A 15,361-nucleotide genomic window follows, 5' to 3' on the forward strand; every position below is an offset into this window, starting at 1 on the left:
CTTCCTGGCAGTGGAACCCTGAGATGGGGTACCTGATGTAGGTGCCTGAGGACCCCTTGCTCCTCAGGAAGGAACTGCACAGCCGGAGTGTCCCTCCTGATTTTTATCTGCCACACACGAATGTGGGACCAGCCCATTAACGCCTTTGCCCCTCCTATGTGTGGCAACTTTTAAAATTTAGAATCTTGATCATGAGGGTTTAAGATACAAAGCAACTGATGCATACTTACTTGGAAATTTATTGAATACTAGAACTATACACACTACCACATTTAAAAATGTGTGTGTTAGGATACTTAACATGAAATCTACTCGCTGAACAAAATGTTAAAGTATACAATATAGTATTTCTAGTTGTACTCAGGTCCTGGCTGGTGTGACTCAGTTGCTTGGATTATCGTCCCATACACCAAAGAGTGGCGGGTTCGATTCCTGGTCAGGTCACATACCTAGGTTGCGGGTTCAGTCCCTGATTAGATAATGTACAGAAGGCAACCCATTAATGTTTCTCACATCGATGTTTCTCCCTCCCCCCTTTCTGTCTCTAAACTCAACAAAAATAAAATAAAATAACTGTAGTCACAATGTTGCACAGCGGATCTCTAGAACTTGCTTATCTTACATAACTGGAAGTTTATACCCATTGCACAGTAACTCCCCATTCCTCTCTTCCCAGGCCCTGGCAGCCACCATTCTACTCTCTGCTTCATTGAGTTTGACTATTTTAGACACCTCCTATAAATGAAATCATGCAGCATTTGCCCTTCTGTGACTGGCTTGTTTCACTTAGCATAATGTCCCTCAGGTTTGTCCATGTGGTTATATTGACAGAATTTCCTTCTTTTTCTAAGCACAGTTCTAAAAGCTGAAAATATATCAGAAAACAATAGCCTCTGCCATTAAGGAGGTTATTCTAGCAGGGAGAGAGACAAAATAAAAATAACAAATGAATATAGTATGTAGTCTGTTAGTGGTAAGTGCTGTGTAAGAGTGAAGGGGATCAGCCCTGGCCGGTTTGGCTCAGCGGTTAGAGCGTCAGCCTGTGGTCCAGAGAGACCCGGGTTCGGTTCCCGCTAAGGACACGTACCTCGGTTGCAGTCTGTCCCCGGCCCTGGTTGGGTCGTGCGGGTGGCAGCCACTCAATGTGTCTCTCTCACGTTGATGTTTCTCTCTCTCTCTGTTCCTCTCTTTCCCTCCCACTATACCTGAACAAAAAATGGAAAAATGTCCTTGGGTGAGGATGATAAAAAAAAAAAAAAAAAAAAAAGAGTGAAGGGGATCAGAACTGTCAGAGCTGGAAGAATTGAATACAGGGTGGTCAGGGAAAGGCCCACTGAGAAGGCAACTTTTGAGTACATATTTGAAGAAGATTAAGAAGAATAAAGGAGCCCTGGCCAGTTTGGTTCAGCAACTAAAGCACTGGCCTACGGACCAATGAGTGACAGGTTCAATTCTGGTCAAGGGCATGTACCTCGGTTGTGGTTCTTCCCAGCCCTGGTCGGGGACCTGCAGGAGGCGGAGCCAGTCAATGTGTACCTCTCATATTGATGTTTCTCTCTCTCTCTCCCTCCTTCCCACTCTATCTGAAAATAAATAGAAAAATATCCTCCAGTGAGGAGTAAAAAAAGAAAAAGAAGTCCGGCCGGTGTGGCTCAGTGGCTGAGCATTGACCCATGCACCAAGAGGTAGATGGTTCGATTCCTGGTCATACCCAGGTTGTGGGCCCGATCCCCAGTGGGTGGCATGCAGGAGGAGGCCAATCAATGTCCTCTCTCATCAATGTTTCTCTCTCTCTTTCTCCCTCTCCCTCTCCCTCTCTCTAAAAATCAATAAAGAAAAAAAATGTTTTTAAAAGAAGAATATAGGAATACCCAAGAAAAGAACTTTCTGAGCGGAGGAAACAGCAATACAAACTCTGATGTGGTATTATACCTGACACATTAACAAAATATCAAGGGGACCATGGTGACTGGAACAAACAGAATAAAGAGGAGGGTAGTAACGCATGGAAGAGAGCTTAACCAGGGATAGAATTAGTAGTCTTGCAGCTCACTGTCAGGATTTCAACTTTTATTATGAGTGTATTGGGGCCATTGGAGGGCTTTGAGCAATCTTGCCCACAAAACAAACACAGGAAGGCCATTCGTGAACCTGATGGTTAATGCCAGACTTGTTTCCTTTCCAGATAGATGGTTGGGTGTGCCTGCCCCACCTTTCTAAGAACACTCTTTGCACAAATTTCCCACGTTCTCCTGCTCCAACTTATTCCATATCCCAGGCAAAGAGAGAGCCTTACCAGGTAGCACAGAGTTAGAGGGGTCATCCAAGAAACCCTGCATCCCTTCTTTGTCACTCCCCAAAATAAAAAGGGAACACTGTATCAATTCCCTGGAAGGGACCAGACAGGTGAGAACGAGTTCTGCTGCTCACAAAGAGGAAAGATGGAAAAGGGGGTCATTGGGGTATGGCAGAAACAAGACAGCCACAGCAAAAGGGACACCTACTCACGTCAGCCATCTTTGCTTTGTTGTCATAGCACTTCTAAAAAATTGTGGTATAAAACACATAACACAAAATTTACCAACTTAACCATTTTTTTTTTTTTTAATCCTCACCCGAGGACATTTTTCCTTTTTTTTGTTCAGATAGAGTGAGAAGGAGAGAGAGAAAAACATCAACGTGAAAGGGACATATCGAGTGACTGCACACAACCCAACCAGGGCCAGGGACAAACTACAACCAAGGTACGTGCCGTTAGCGAAAAGCAAACCGGCGTCTCTCTGGACCGCAGGCCAACACTCTAACCGCTGAGCCAAACCAGCCAGGGCCCAACCTAACTATAGTGTTATATGCACAAACTTTCTGAGCAGACCTCTAGAACTTTTTCATCTTGCAAAACAAAACTCATTACTGAGTTCAACAACTTCCCTTTTTCCTCTTCCCGCAGCCCCTCAACCACCATTCTACTTTCTGTTTTCAATAGTTAGATTACCTCATATCAGTAGAATGAGGGATGTACTTGTCCTTTATATATATATATATATATATGTGTGTGTGTGTGTTTACTGATATTTAGAGAGAGAAGGAGGGAGAGAGAGAGAGAAAAATCGATCAGCTGCCTTTTACATGCCCCCTACCGGGGATCTCTTCGAAACCTTGACATGTGCCCTGTCGGGGAATCCAACCAGGACTTCTCTCAGTCCATGGGATGACACTCAATCCACTGAGCCATACCAGCCAGGCTGTACTTGTCTTTTTGTGACTGGCTTATTTCATGCAGCATCATGTTCTCAAGGTTCATCCTAATTGTCAAACGTGCAGATTTTCCTTCTTTTTAAAGGCTGTATAGTATTCCATTTGAAGTATATGCCACATTTTCTTTATCCACTCATCTGTGGATGGAGATGGACATTCAGGTTGTTTCCACATCTTTGCTACTATGAATAGTGCTGCAGTGAACACAGGAATGCTGATATTTGAGTATTGGTTGGATTCTTTTGGATAGATACCCAGAGGAGGAATTGCTGTGTCCTATGGTAGTTCCAGTTTTAATTTTTTGAGGTACATCCACACTGGTTTCCACAGTAGCTGCACCAATTCACATTTTTACGGAGAGTGACGGAGGTTTCCTCACCAATGCTTCTTGTTTCCTGGGTTTTGTTGCTGTTTTTTGTTGTTGTTTTTTCTTTATTGATTTTTTAGAGAGAGAGGAAGGGAAAGGGAGATAGAGATGGACACATGGATGAGAGAGAACATCGACTGACCACTTGCATGCCCCCCACTGAGATGGGGCCCACAACCTGGGCATGTGCTCTGACCCGGAATCAACCAGCGACCTCTTGGTGCATGGGTCCAGGCACAGCCACTGAGCCCCACGGCCGGGCTGCCGTGTTTTTATAACAGTCATCTCAACTGTGTGAAATGACATTTCTTTGGGGTTTTGATTTGCATTTCCTGACGATTTACGAGGTTGAGCATGTTTTCATAAGCTTGTTGGCCATTTCTCTAGCTAAGTCTATTGCCCATTTTTTAATTGGGTTATTTGCTTTCGTTGAGTTACTGGAGTTCTTTACATAGTATTCCCCCCCCCCTTTATTTTAATTATAAAAAATGATGGAAACTGTTGCATAAACATGAGTGAGCTAAAAAAAAGTATTACCGGGGTACGTTTGAGTTACCAGAGAAACAGAAACGAAATTTGGTGATGAGATTCATCATCTTTTCACTTTGATTTGTACTCCTGCTGTACGATAAATGTAACGAACCCTTACCAAACACGTGGTTGGAAAGTACTTTCCCCATACCCGCGGCCGCCTTTTGACTCCGCGCCTGCCCTTCCTGCGCCGCGGCTCGTCGCTCCCTCTTCCTGCTACTGCGCAAGTTGGGAGGCGGCGCCGCGCGGCATTCTGGGGGTTGTAGTCCAGAACCAAGGGGGATGACCTTGGAGGATTTCTTTCCGAACGGCCCTGGTTGAAATGGGATTTCTATTGGGCGGGGCTGGAATGAACCACTGCCCGGTCCTCATTAGCAGAGGCAGACAGGTGTGGTAGGTATGAATACAGTTCCCTTCAAAGGGCTTGGACAGCTCCGGGATCCAGGCTCTGTGGTAGGCCCACCTGCTGCCTCAGCCTCCGACGCAGACCGCGCCCTCCCGCCTTTTCCCCGGCCCCGCCCCTCGGCGCTCGTGGGTGGGGCTTCCCGCGGGGGCGGGGCTCGCGTCCGGGCCTCTTCGCGGGCTTGGCTGCTTAGCCCCCAGCGACCCAGCGATCTGCTCTCTTCCGCCGGGGAGGCGCACGGGGCTCTGTCCATGGACCGGGCGGCCGTGGCGCGGATGGGAGCGGTGGCGAGCGCCAGCGTGTGCGCCCTGGTGGCGGGGGTGGTGCTGGCCCAGTACATATTCACCTTGAAGAGGAAGACGGGGCGCAAGACCAAGATCATCGAGATGGTGAGTGCGCGGTGCGCGGACGCGGAGGGCGTGAGGACCCGCGGGCGCTCAGCCGCTGGGATGCTCGGGGCGCCCGGGGCTCCCGTTTGGACCCTCACGACGGCGCTCCGGGCTTTGTTGTGTCTCCTTTGCAAGCAGAAGGAGGTGATAAGGAAAGTGAGCAGGTGATAAGGAAAGAGGCGACCCCTCGCAGAGAGAAACCGACGTCTGGACAGGTTTCTCCCTCCTTCCCGCACACCCTGCAGACCCTGGCAGCCCCGCCGCCTCTAACAGCGGGCTTGTTCCTTAGATCGTGACTAGGGGTGACCGCTCAGCGGCCACTATCCTGTTAGAGCTCCGGATTGTTTATTTTGTACTTGAATATTATTTCCTCTGGTCTTAAACCACCAGAAAGTATCTTGGTGTTCATTTTTTTCTCCAAACCTCGTGCATAACATTTTAGGTATCTATTTACAATTTTATTGTCATACAGTGTCTCAGGTATCTTATTTGAGGTATATTATAAGCCGTGTTTGCTCCAAAGTCGGAGTTTTTTTTTCTTTCTTTTTTTTTTTATTTTTTTATTTTTGGTACATGCCCCTAGCGGGAACCGAACCCAGGACTCTCTGGTCCACAGGCCAACGCTCCAACCGCTGAGCCAAACTGGCCAGGACTTTTCTTTCTTTAATTAGAGTTCATTCATCAAGACAGGTTTCTAGCGCGTTGCGTTCTGATGTATTTACTGGAGTGTATACCCCAGGTATACTCCCGATCATATGCTACACACATGAAGCATCTGGGCTCAAATGTTTATGACAAATCAGTGGGCAGTCTAGACTCGACTAAGTACTATCATTTTAGGTTCATGTACTAAGACTGTTTCAGCTTCTGTGATATGTTCTGATGGAGCAAAGAAACTATTTGGTGGTTATTGGGCCCAGGTTGAATCCAGAAAATTTTTTCTTTTTTTTTTTTTTATCCTCACTTGGGGACATTTTTACATTTATCTTCAGATAAAGCGGGAGGAAGAGAGAAACATCAATGTGAGAGATACATCAAGTGGTTGCCACCCACACGACCCCAACCGGCCGGGAGCAAACTGCAACCTAGGGACGTGCCCTTACTACTGGGAACCTAACCAGTCCGCAAGCCCATGCGCTAACTGCGGAGCCAAAACGGCCAGGGCAGAAATATTTTTCATTACTAACAGTAGAAAAAGTGCCCTGCCAGGCCAGTGTGGCTCAGTGGTTGAGCATCGACCCATGCACCAATAGGTTGCTGGTTCGATACCTGGTCAGGGCACATGCCCAGGTTGTGGGCCGGATCCCCAGTCGGGGGCGTGGAAGAGGTGGCCGGTCAGTGTTCTCTCTCATCCATGTTTCCATCTGTCTCTCCCTCTCCCTTTCTCTCTCTCTAAAGTCAATAAAGAAAAAATAAAATAAAATGTTAAGTAAGTTAACTCCCACATGTCTAATATGCCAATAATATTTCTAGGTTTTGTTTATTGCTGGAATTAAACTATTCTTGTGTTATTACTTCTTTTCTCTACTTGTATACCCACAGCAACAAGTTTTTAGTTCAGACATTTCATTTTGTTTACAGTGCTGTCCTGTTTAGAGAACTTTGGTGGCTTCCTTTGGTCCAAAACCCAAAAATGTATTCAGGAATATCTTTATATGCAAAAATTAATTTTGTTAAAAAAATGTATAATACACTTATGGAAAGAACTGAATGCCACGCCATCCTCTGTTTATTGATACTGTGGGTTTGGTTTGTTCCTTACATTGCTTCTCCTCTAAACCAAAAGAGCTAAATGTGAATGCTCTTGCAAAATTCCACAGTGATATCATTATGAACAGTTTGCCATCTTTTTGAAAAATAATGAAGGCCCATTAGGCAGACCAGCTTTACTTATTTGTACTATAGAAATCAGTCCATCTTTACATATACATATGTATACATACTGTTATATTCAAATAGTAATATATGGGCAGACTGCTAGTAGCTATTAAAAGGAAAAAAGTCAAGCCCTGACTGGTTTTGGTCAGTGGTTAGAGCATTGGCCCACGGACCAAAGAGTCTTGGGTTCAATTCTGGCCAAGGGCATGTACCTGGGTTGCTGTTTGTTTCTGGCCCTGGTGTGGGAGGCAACCAGTCTCTCTCATGTTGATGTTTCTCTCTTCATTCCTCCCTTCCTCCCACTCTATCTGAAGATAAATGAAAAATATTCTCAGGTGAAGATTTAAAAAAAAAAAGAAGTAATTAGTCATCAGGACAGCACAGATAACTCCTATTTTCTGGATAAGAAGCAGTCACTTTTTTGTTTTTATCCTCACCCAAGGACATTTTTTCATATTTTGTTCAGATAGAGTGGGAGGGAGGGAGAGAGAGAGAGAGAAAAAGAGAGAAACATCGACGTGAAAGGGACACATCGAGCGGTTGCTACCTTCACGACCAACCAGGGCCAGGTATAAACTGCAACCAAGGTACGTGCCCTTGGCGGGAACCAAACCTGGGTCTCTCTGGACTGCAGGCCGACGCTCTAACCGCTGAGCCAAACCGGCCAGGGCAAGAAGCAGTCACTTTTAAGAGGAAATTATTTCAAAGTAAAAACATTTATTTTAAATAAAACATTTACTTTGTGTGGGTGTGGTGTGTTCATACACACATGCTGTTTGTAAGAACTCTATTTCTGAATTCTGGTGGTAGAATTCTTGCAAGGGTTTTTAACAGTCATTTTTGTGATGAATGAATGACATCTTTCCTGTCCTACACTCTTCAGAGAGCTGCATTTTCCTACAGCTTCAAGAATCTCACTTTCCACCACTCTGTTTAGTTATTATTCTTGTTAGATAGGTTATACAAAAGTGTGGATTTTGTTAAATTTTGCATTTGGCTACCTAAATCTACTTTGATCTCTCAGTAAAATAACTTAAAATTTGGTGTTCCATTGTATTTATTCCAGATACTAATATGGAAAATTTAGTGTCATATAGGACAGAAAATGTAATCTCATCTTCAGGCAGGATAAGCCTTGCCTGCTCCTCATTCTGGAGGGCAGATTGGAACATGATGATTGGGGGTCACATGATTAGTGATTGAATCTGCATTATCAGGATTTACAACACCCTGATTGCTCTTATCAGATTTTTAAAAATGTAATGTCTTTAATGTAGCAATAGCAAATTTACCAACTAGCTTTTCCTGTTATTTAAAATTCCATTTGCTTTTCAAGCTGTTTTAGAAAGCTGAGGTTTTTTGTTTTTTTTTTTTAAATTCAAAGTGTTAAAAGAAAACTCTAAAACTGACTTTTAAATTTAAGGCTCATCTATCACCTCTTGGCCTTTTGGCTAAAATCAAGCATAGATGTCTGTTCTTATTGTTGTTGTTTTTTATTTTTTATTTATTTCTTTTAGAGAGAGAGAAAGGGAGAAGGAGAGAGAGATAGAAACATAGATGAGAGAGAACATGGACTGGCTACCTCCTGCATGCCCCCTACTGGGGACCTGGCCCACAACCTGGGCATGTGCCCTGACCGGAAATCAAACCAGTGACCTCTTGGTGCATGAGTCGACACTCAACCACTGAGCCACACCAGCCGGCTCGTTGTTTTTAAAAATATATATATGTTATATTTGTCAGAGAGAGTGAGAAACATCTATTTGTTGTTCCACTTATTTATGCATTCATTGGCTAACGCTTGTATGTGCTCTGACGGGGGATCAAACCTGCAACATTGGTGTATGGGGATGATGCTCTAACTTACTGAGCTACCAGGCAGGGCTGTTCTTGTCGTTTTAACATCTATCCAAGGACAACATATTAAGTGGATTTTTGGAGCAGGGAGGTGGAATAGGAGCTTGCTCTGGCCACGCCGCACGTTGACCTACAGTACTTCAGGAATGGGGCACCAAAAGAAAAAAACACTTTTAAGGCCCATCCAGATATCTCATTCTGTTTGCTGTTAAAGTAAGTTGGATACAGACCTTTCTCTGTAAGAGTTTAAAAGCTAAAATATGAGGGATCGCAAACTAAATCACATTCAAGGGAAAAAATGGCTTCCTTTGATAGACTATCCAGTAAACAGAAAGAGCTAGCTGATGAGAACAAACATTTCCAGCCTCACATATTCTCTGAGGGAAATGGAATTATAATCTATAAAGAAGAGAGATAAAAGGTTTTATTATCAAAAACTAGAGTTAAATTAGATGACCTCTAAGAGCTCTTCTTTGTGATTCCCATGTTGAATAGACATGATGCAAGGGATGTAAATTAAATACAACTTGATTTTCTCTCTAGTGGTCCTTTTAAAATTTGTTCAGTGTTTCTGCCTCCTGGTGAAAACTGATAGGCCCATGACTTTTTTTTATCACTCTCAGGTAAATGACAGTATTTTCATATCACAAGAAGTCAGTCTCATTTCTGCCAATAAATGTGTTCAGTCTTATCTATTATTCATGATTTTACTATTTATGAATTTTCAGGTGAGACTTCTAGGTGGACATTACTAGTGCTCACAGTATTCTCAGTTGGTCTCTCCTTCTTGCGGTTGGGCAAGCTTTCACCACTCGGGCCAATAAACTGTCCGGAGATAAAATGGTCACTCTGGGCCAGTGGTGACACACAGGTGCCCCATTATCCATATTCTCTCCTCCTGCTGGGCCAACCCCGAAGCATCACGTTGAGATGGAGATGACACAGTGTCAAAGCAGCCTGGAATATCATGTCATTACATGGAGGACAGCTGCCCGGGAGGCATCTGGACCCATGCTGGACTTTGTGCGAATGAAAAATAAACTTTTTTGTTGTTAAGGAACTGAGATTTTTGTGTTACTACACCGTGATCTATCCTGACTAATACAGACTTTTCCATCACCCCCAAGCTATGGCTTACTGCTTCTTTCCGCCCTAGTTAATGGTGGCCCTTAATCTAGGATAGGAGAGAAGGTCATAATCAGTTCCCTCCAGCCTTTGCTTCAGATGTTTGCATCGGAGGGTAGGAGGAATGGGGCAGCATTTAGGAAGGAAAGAAAGGAAAGTTCTCCTTTGACTGGGTAGGTTTGTGTTCTCTGGGACTGCAAGATATTTGCCCTTTTTTTTTTAATCCTCACTGGAGGATATGTTTTAAGTGATCTGCTTTTGCTGTGGAAGTCCCTCCTCTCGGGTGGCTCTTTGGGGCTGAACATAAATAGGTTCCTGGCTGGTTCTCTCTTGTGTGGCCCCGACCAGTCTGTAGAGAACATTCACTCACCTCTAGCTCTGACAAACTCTAGGAACATGGGCCCATTACGACAGAACCACACCCGCCAGGGCTTCCTTCACTTTTTTCACTCTTTTTTATTGTTTAAGTGAGTGAGGCCCTGGAGTTGTAAAACTAGTTCTCTCTGTTTCCTTGCTAAAAGTGTGCGGGGGGGCTTCCTCCCCTCACCTTAAGTATGACACCTATCAAATTGGTTCCTGAATTAAACCCTAAACAGGAAGATTCAGAATTTAACATGCTCTTATAGTCTATGCTCTTATAGTCTAATGTTCTATGAAAGTTTTCTTAGACATCATCTTTTTTTTTTTAATCCTCACCTCACCTGAGGATATTTTTCCATTGATTTTTTTCAGATAGAGGGGCAGAGAGAGAGAGAGAAACATCCACGAGAGAGAGACACATCGATTGCTTGCCTCCCGCACGATCCTGACTAGGTACAGGGATCGAACCTGCAGCCGAGGTACGCGTCCTTGACCAGGAATTGAATCCAAGACTCTATGGTTCAAAGGCGGACGCTCTAACCACTGAGCAAAACTGGCCAAGGCTAGGTGTCATCCTTTCTTAGGGGCTGAATTGTATCCCCCAAAATTCAAATGTTGAAGTCCTAACCCCCCCACCCCCCATCATATTGTAATCCCATTTGGAGATAAGGTTTTTAAAGAGATGATGAGCTTAAAATGAGGTTGTTGGGGGAACCTAATCCAGTATTCCTTTGTCCATATAAGAGGAGGAAGAAACAGCAGGGCATTTGTGCACAAAGGGGTGAACTGTGGGAGGAGGCAGCAAGAGGGTGGCCAGCTGCAAGCCAAGGAGAGAGGCCTCGGAGGAAACCAACCCCGCCAACATCTAATCTTGGACTTCCAGCTTCCAGAACTGTGACAAAATTAATTTCAGTTGCCGAAGCCACCCCGTCTGGCGTTTTGTCATGGCATGCGTAGCAAAGCAGCTCTCCTTTTTGTAATCACTCAACCTTCAGAAAGTGAGATGTCTTATCCGTAATAGAAGAAACCGAGTTCCACCTCAAAGAAAACGAAAACTATCAAGTATTTCATTTTCTGAAAACCCTCCATGTCACTGAATTTCAAAAAGGGGTGTGACATCACTTGAGTTTATTTTATTTTTTAAAATATGCTTTCATTGATTTTCTAGAGAGAGAGCTAGAAACACCAATGTGAGGGAGAAACATTGACTGGCTGCCTCCTGCACAGCCCCTACTGGGCATGTGCCCCAATTGGGAACCGAACTGGGACCTCTCAGTCCTTGGGACTGATACTCGATCCATGAGCCACACGGGCCAGGCACTTGACTTTATTTTAAAATGCGCATGTCAGATTCTCATGTGCAGCTTTGTGTAAGGACTGCTGCTGTATAGGAATATAGGAGTAACACCTTGCTTATGTCTTCTGAGATGTAAAAAATAAATAGCCCTGGCCGGTTTGGCTCAGCGGTTAGAGCGTTGGCCCGCGGACCAGGGAGGCCTGGGTTCAGTTCCCGCTAAGGGCACGTACCTCGGTCGCAGTTTGTCCCCAGCCCGGTTGGGGTCATGTGGGAAGCAACCAGTCGATGTGTCTCTCAAATCGATGTTTCTCTTTCTCTCCCCCCTTCCCTCCCACTCTGAGGATAAATGCAAAAAACAGTCCTCGGGTGAGGATAGAAATAAATAAATAAATAAATAAATAAATAAATAAATAAGTAAGTAAGTAAGTAAGTAAGTAAGTAAGTAAATGAAAGATTAATCTAGCCAATACATTAATCAAAAAGAAAAAAGTAGCTGAACATTTAGGATCTTTCTTCCCAGTGTGTCATCAGCTTGGCTCAAGTAAACTCTCATAAAATACTCAAAAAGCCCTGGCCAGTGTGGTTCAGTTGGTTGGGCGTCCTCCTAACCGGAAGGTTGCGGGTTCAATTCCCAGTCTGGGCACATGCCCACGGTTTAGGCTTGATCCCAGGTACAGGGCATACAGGAAGGAGGCAGCCAATCATTGTTTCTCCCTCTCCCTGTCCCTTTCTTAAAATCAATAAAAACACATTTTTTTTAAAGTATACATATTTGAAAGGAAGAGACTAAACTCCCCAGTTAAAGACAAAGTAATTGTCTACTTTGAAAATCCTAGTGAACCCTGTTAGAAATAATAATTCATTAAGGTGACCAGAAACAAGATTGACGCCCAAAAGTCTGATATGCCAGCAGAAGTGAATTGTAAAATGCAGTAGAAAAAGAGTTCTGCTCACAGTAACAACCAGAAAAAACTTAAACACTAGGAGGAATTTTAAGCCCTTGAGTTTGAAGGAGATAAGGCATATGTAAATGTGAGAATGTATGTAACACAAGCTCTGTTGAAATATGTGTCCAGCCACTGTTCTAGCCATTTGAGTGTATCAGTTAAGAAAACTCAAAAATCCACCCTGGCAGGTTTGGCTCAGCAGTAGATCATGGCCCACGGAACAATGAGTCACAGGTTCAATTCCAGCCAAAGGGCAGTACCTCAGTTGCAGTTCATCCCCGGCCCTGGTTGGGGTCCTGTGGGAGGCAACTAGTTGATGTATCCCTCTCACATCAATGTTTCCCTCTCTCTCTCCCCCACTCTGTCTGAAGATAAATGGAAGAATATCCTTGGGTGATGATTAAAAAAAAAAAATCCCTGTCCTGGTGGGTGCTGGGGTTGGGGTGGTCCGAGAAAGGAAAGTTGGAAGAAGTAGTAGGACTTGAGCTGCGCCAGAGGTTCAATGGAATTCCAAGAAAGAAAGGATACGAGAGAGCGTCCACCTTGGTGAAGCCTACAGCCAGAGCAGATAACGAAGGGAACAGTGAGTGGACCGATCCGGCCTGAACAGTGCTTGGTAAGAGTTAAGGGGTAGTAGGGGACAGGGTCTGAAAGCAAGTTAGAGTCAGTTTCAGAGAGCTTTTGATACTATGCTTTAAATTTTTCTTCTAGATAATGGGTTGCTCAATGAAAGTAGCATTATATAAATTCTACTTGACTGGATGTGGAGACGACAGAATGAGGATCAAAGATGATTCCAAAATGTCTCTTCCTCGAGTCTTGAGTAACAGGATGCAGTGGACAAACAGATGAGGCAGGAGGGCAGGTTTCAGGTACAAGGACCGTGTTTCCAGACATGTTGATTTTAAGGTGACAGCATGACATAGGAGTGGAAATGTCCATCAGGCCTTGTGAGGCCAGGGCTATGCTAGGAGAAATAGAGAGTGTTTGGGGAGTCGCTTACATAGGAGTTAAAACTGAAACAGTCCAGGATGTGTTCTGAGAAGGAGAAAAGAGCTAAAGCCCGTGGACTGAGTTTTGCAGAAAATGCTCAGATAAGTAGTTGGAGAAAAAAATTAAAAGGAGCACCATGGTTTTAGGAGTTTCAAGATATTGGGTAGCTTTACCAAAGCCAAAGGGGAAGTAAATAATTTAAGAAAAAGAATAATCACACAGTGGCAAGAGGAACATAGTGACTGAGTAGTAAGTAGTAGGGTGGTCAAGGTACACCACTCCTTTTTTTTTTTTTTACACCACTCCTTTTGAGAACTCTTTGTAAAAGGGAAAGGGGTGATAATCAGAGAAAACCAGAATTAAGCAAAGGGGTATTCTTTTTTCCCCAAAGAAAAGGTCAAAAATGCTTAAATTACCCACCATTCACACAAATTTATTTTTAAGAACACATCACAAAAGCACATAATACTTTTAGGATAATGCTTCTGGCGTCATTTTAGACTAGTTTTCCCTACTGACTTTTGCTATGAGTGAATGGAATATTTATTTTCAATTGGCCTGTGGTATTCCTCTCATGGTACCTGAGATGACAGTGATGTTTTGGGAAGAGCTTCCCCTACCGTTTGTTTCAGAAGTGGCCAAAAAAGCTGAGATTTGGCATATCCACGTTTTGCTTCATATTACAGAAATAGAACAGTCAGCTTAGGACATCTAGAAACTGAGCGTGGAAATGGAGATGGTTTTTTATCCATAACGTTAGAGCTAGAAGAAAAGAGAAAGCTTGAGCATTGTGCCATGTAAAGGGTGTTCAGTAGAAAAACAGCCGTCAGAGGTGGAATAACAGGAAGTGTTGCCAAAAATAGGGGCAGGACCCGCAGTATCAGACTGAAGAGGTCACATTGGACTGAAAGGCTATGGTGGCGTGGGCTTGCGCAGCAACTGGAGAGACAATGAAGAAAACCACAAAGTGATTGTTAATTATAAGGAATACTTGGGCTAGGGGCGTGTGTTTGTTTTGTTTTTGAATGGTTGGCACATGGCAGAAGGGCAGTGAAAGGCAAGTGATTAAAGAAGTAAGAGAGGGCCCTGGCTAGGTAGCTCAGTTGGTTAGAGCATCATCCCGATACACCAAGGTTGCAGGTTTGATCCCTGATTAGGGCAAACAAGAATCGACCAATAAATGCATAAATAAGTGGAACAACAAATCATTGTTTCTCTCCTTTCCTTTCTCTTTAAAATCAATCAATAAAAAGTGAAAAATAAAAAGATGTAAGAGAGAAGAGGGAATCAATGAAGCCAAGTCGCAGAGGAGACGGGAAGGCAGGGGACAGAGAACACAGGTGCACAGATGCTTCCTGGCAGGAGAAAGGGAATTCCCCGTCTCGGAACAAGGGTATGCACATTGACTTACAGCTGCTTATTCCTGCATATTTTTATTTACATTATATCTTTCTGTTTTCAGCCTCACATATATGCCTCTACCTACTTCATTCTGTATTTGTATCCAGTTGGCCTAATTTCTCCTGTTAAATTGCTCCTTTTTCCACCTGGCCAACATGGCTCAGTGGGTTGAGCATTGGCCTATGGACTGACAGGTCCCGGTTCCATTCCTGGTCAAGGCACATGCCTGGATTATGGGCTTGATCCCCAGTGGCTGGTGTGCAGGAGACATCTGGTCAATGTTTTTATCTATCTCTTTCCCTTCCTCTCTCTCTAAAATAAATAAATAAATAAAAACATTTAAAAAAATAACAGCTACTAGCATTTAAAAAATAATAATAAATTGCTCCTTTTTTTCTAATTTTACATACCAACTGCTTTTCTAATGTGGGAAGGAGACACTTTTCTTTACCCTCAAGGTTCTCTGGCTGGTCTAATCAAATAGAGATGAGAAGATTGCAAGAGAAAATAACCAAAGTTAATACGTATCTATGTATGGGATCTCCAATATATGAGACA

The 15,361-nt window shown here is 43.7% G+C and overlaps 1 protein-coding gene and 1 non-coding gene across 12 annotated transcripts in view; both read left to right on the forward strand.

Annotated features, from left to right (window-relative positions):
• RP9 (RP9 pre-mRNA splicing factor) overlaps positions 1 to 15,361 on the forward strand; it is a 167,758-nt gene that overhangs the window by 48,983 nt on the left and 103,414 nt on the right. The gene's annotated exons all lie outside the window — the stretch shown is intronic.
• Positions 7,940 to 8,072, forward strand: LOC118620577. The gene has a single exon (XR_004957481.1). It is a non-coding gene; the product is annotated as a U8 small nucleolar RNA (small nucleolar RNA).

This window comes from Molossus molossus, unplaced genomic scaffold (genome assembly GCF_014108415.1).
Source record: "Molossus molossus isolate mMolMol1 unplaced genomic scaffold, mMolMol1.p scaffold_m16_p_7, whole genome shotgun sequence".
Taxonomy (NCBI): Eukaryota; Metazoa; Chordata; class Mammalia; order Chiroptera; family Molossidae; genus Molossus; species Molossus molossus.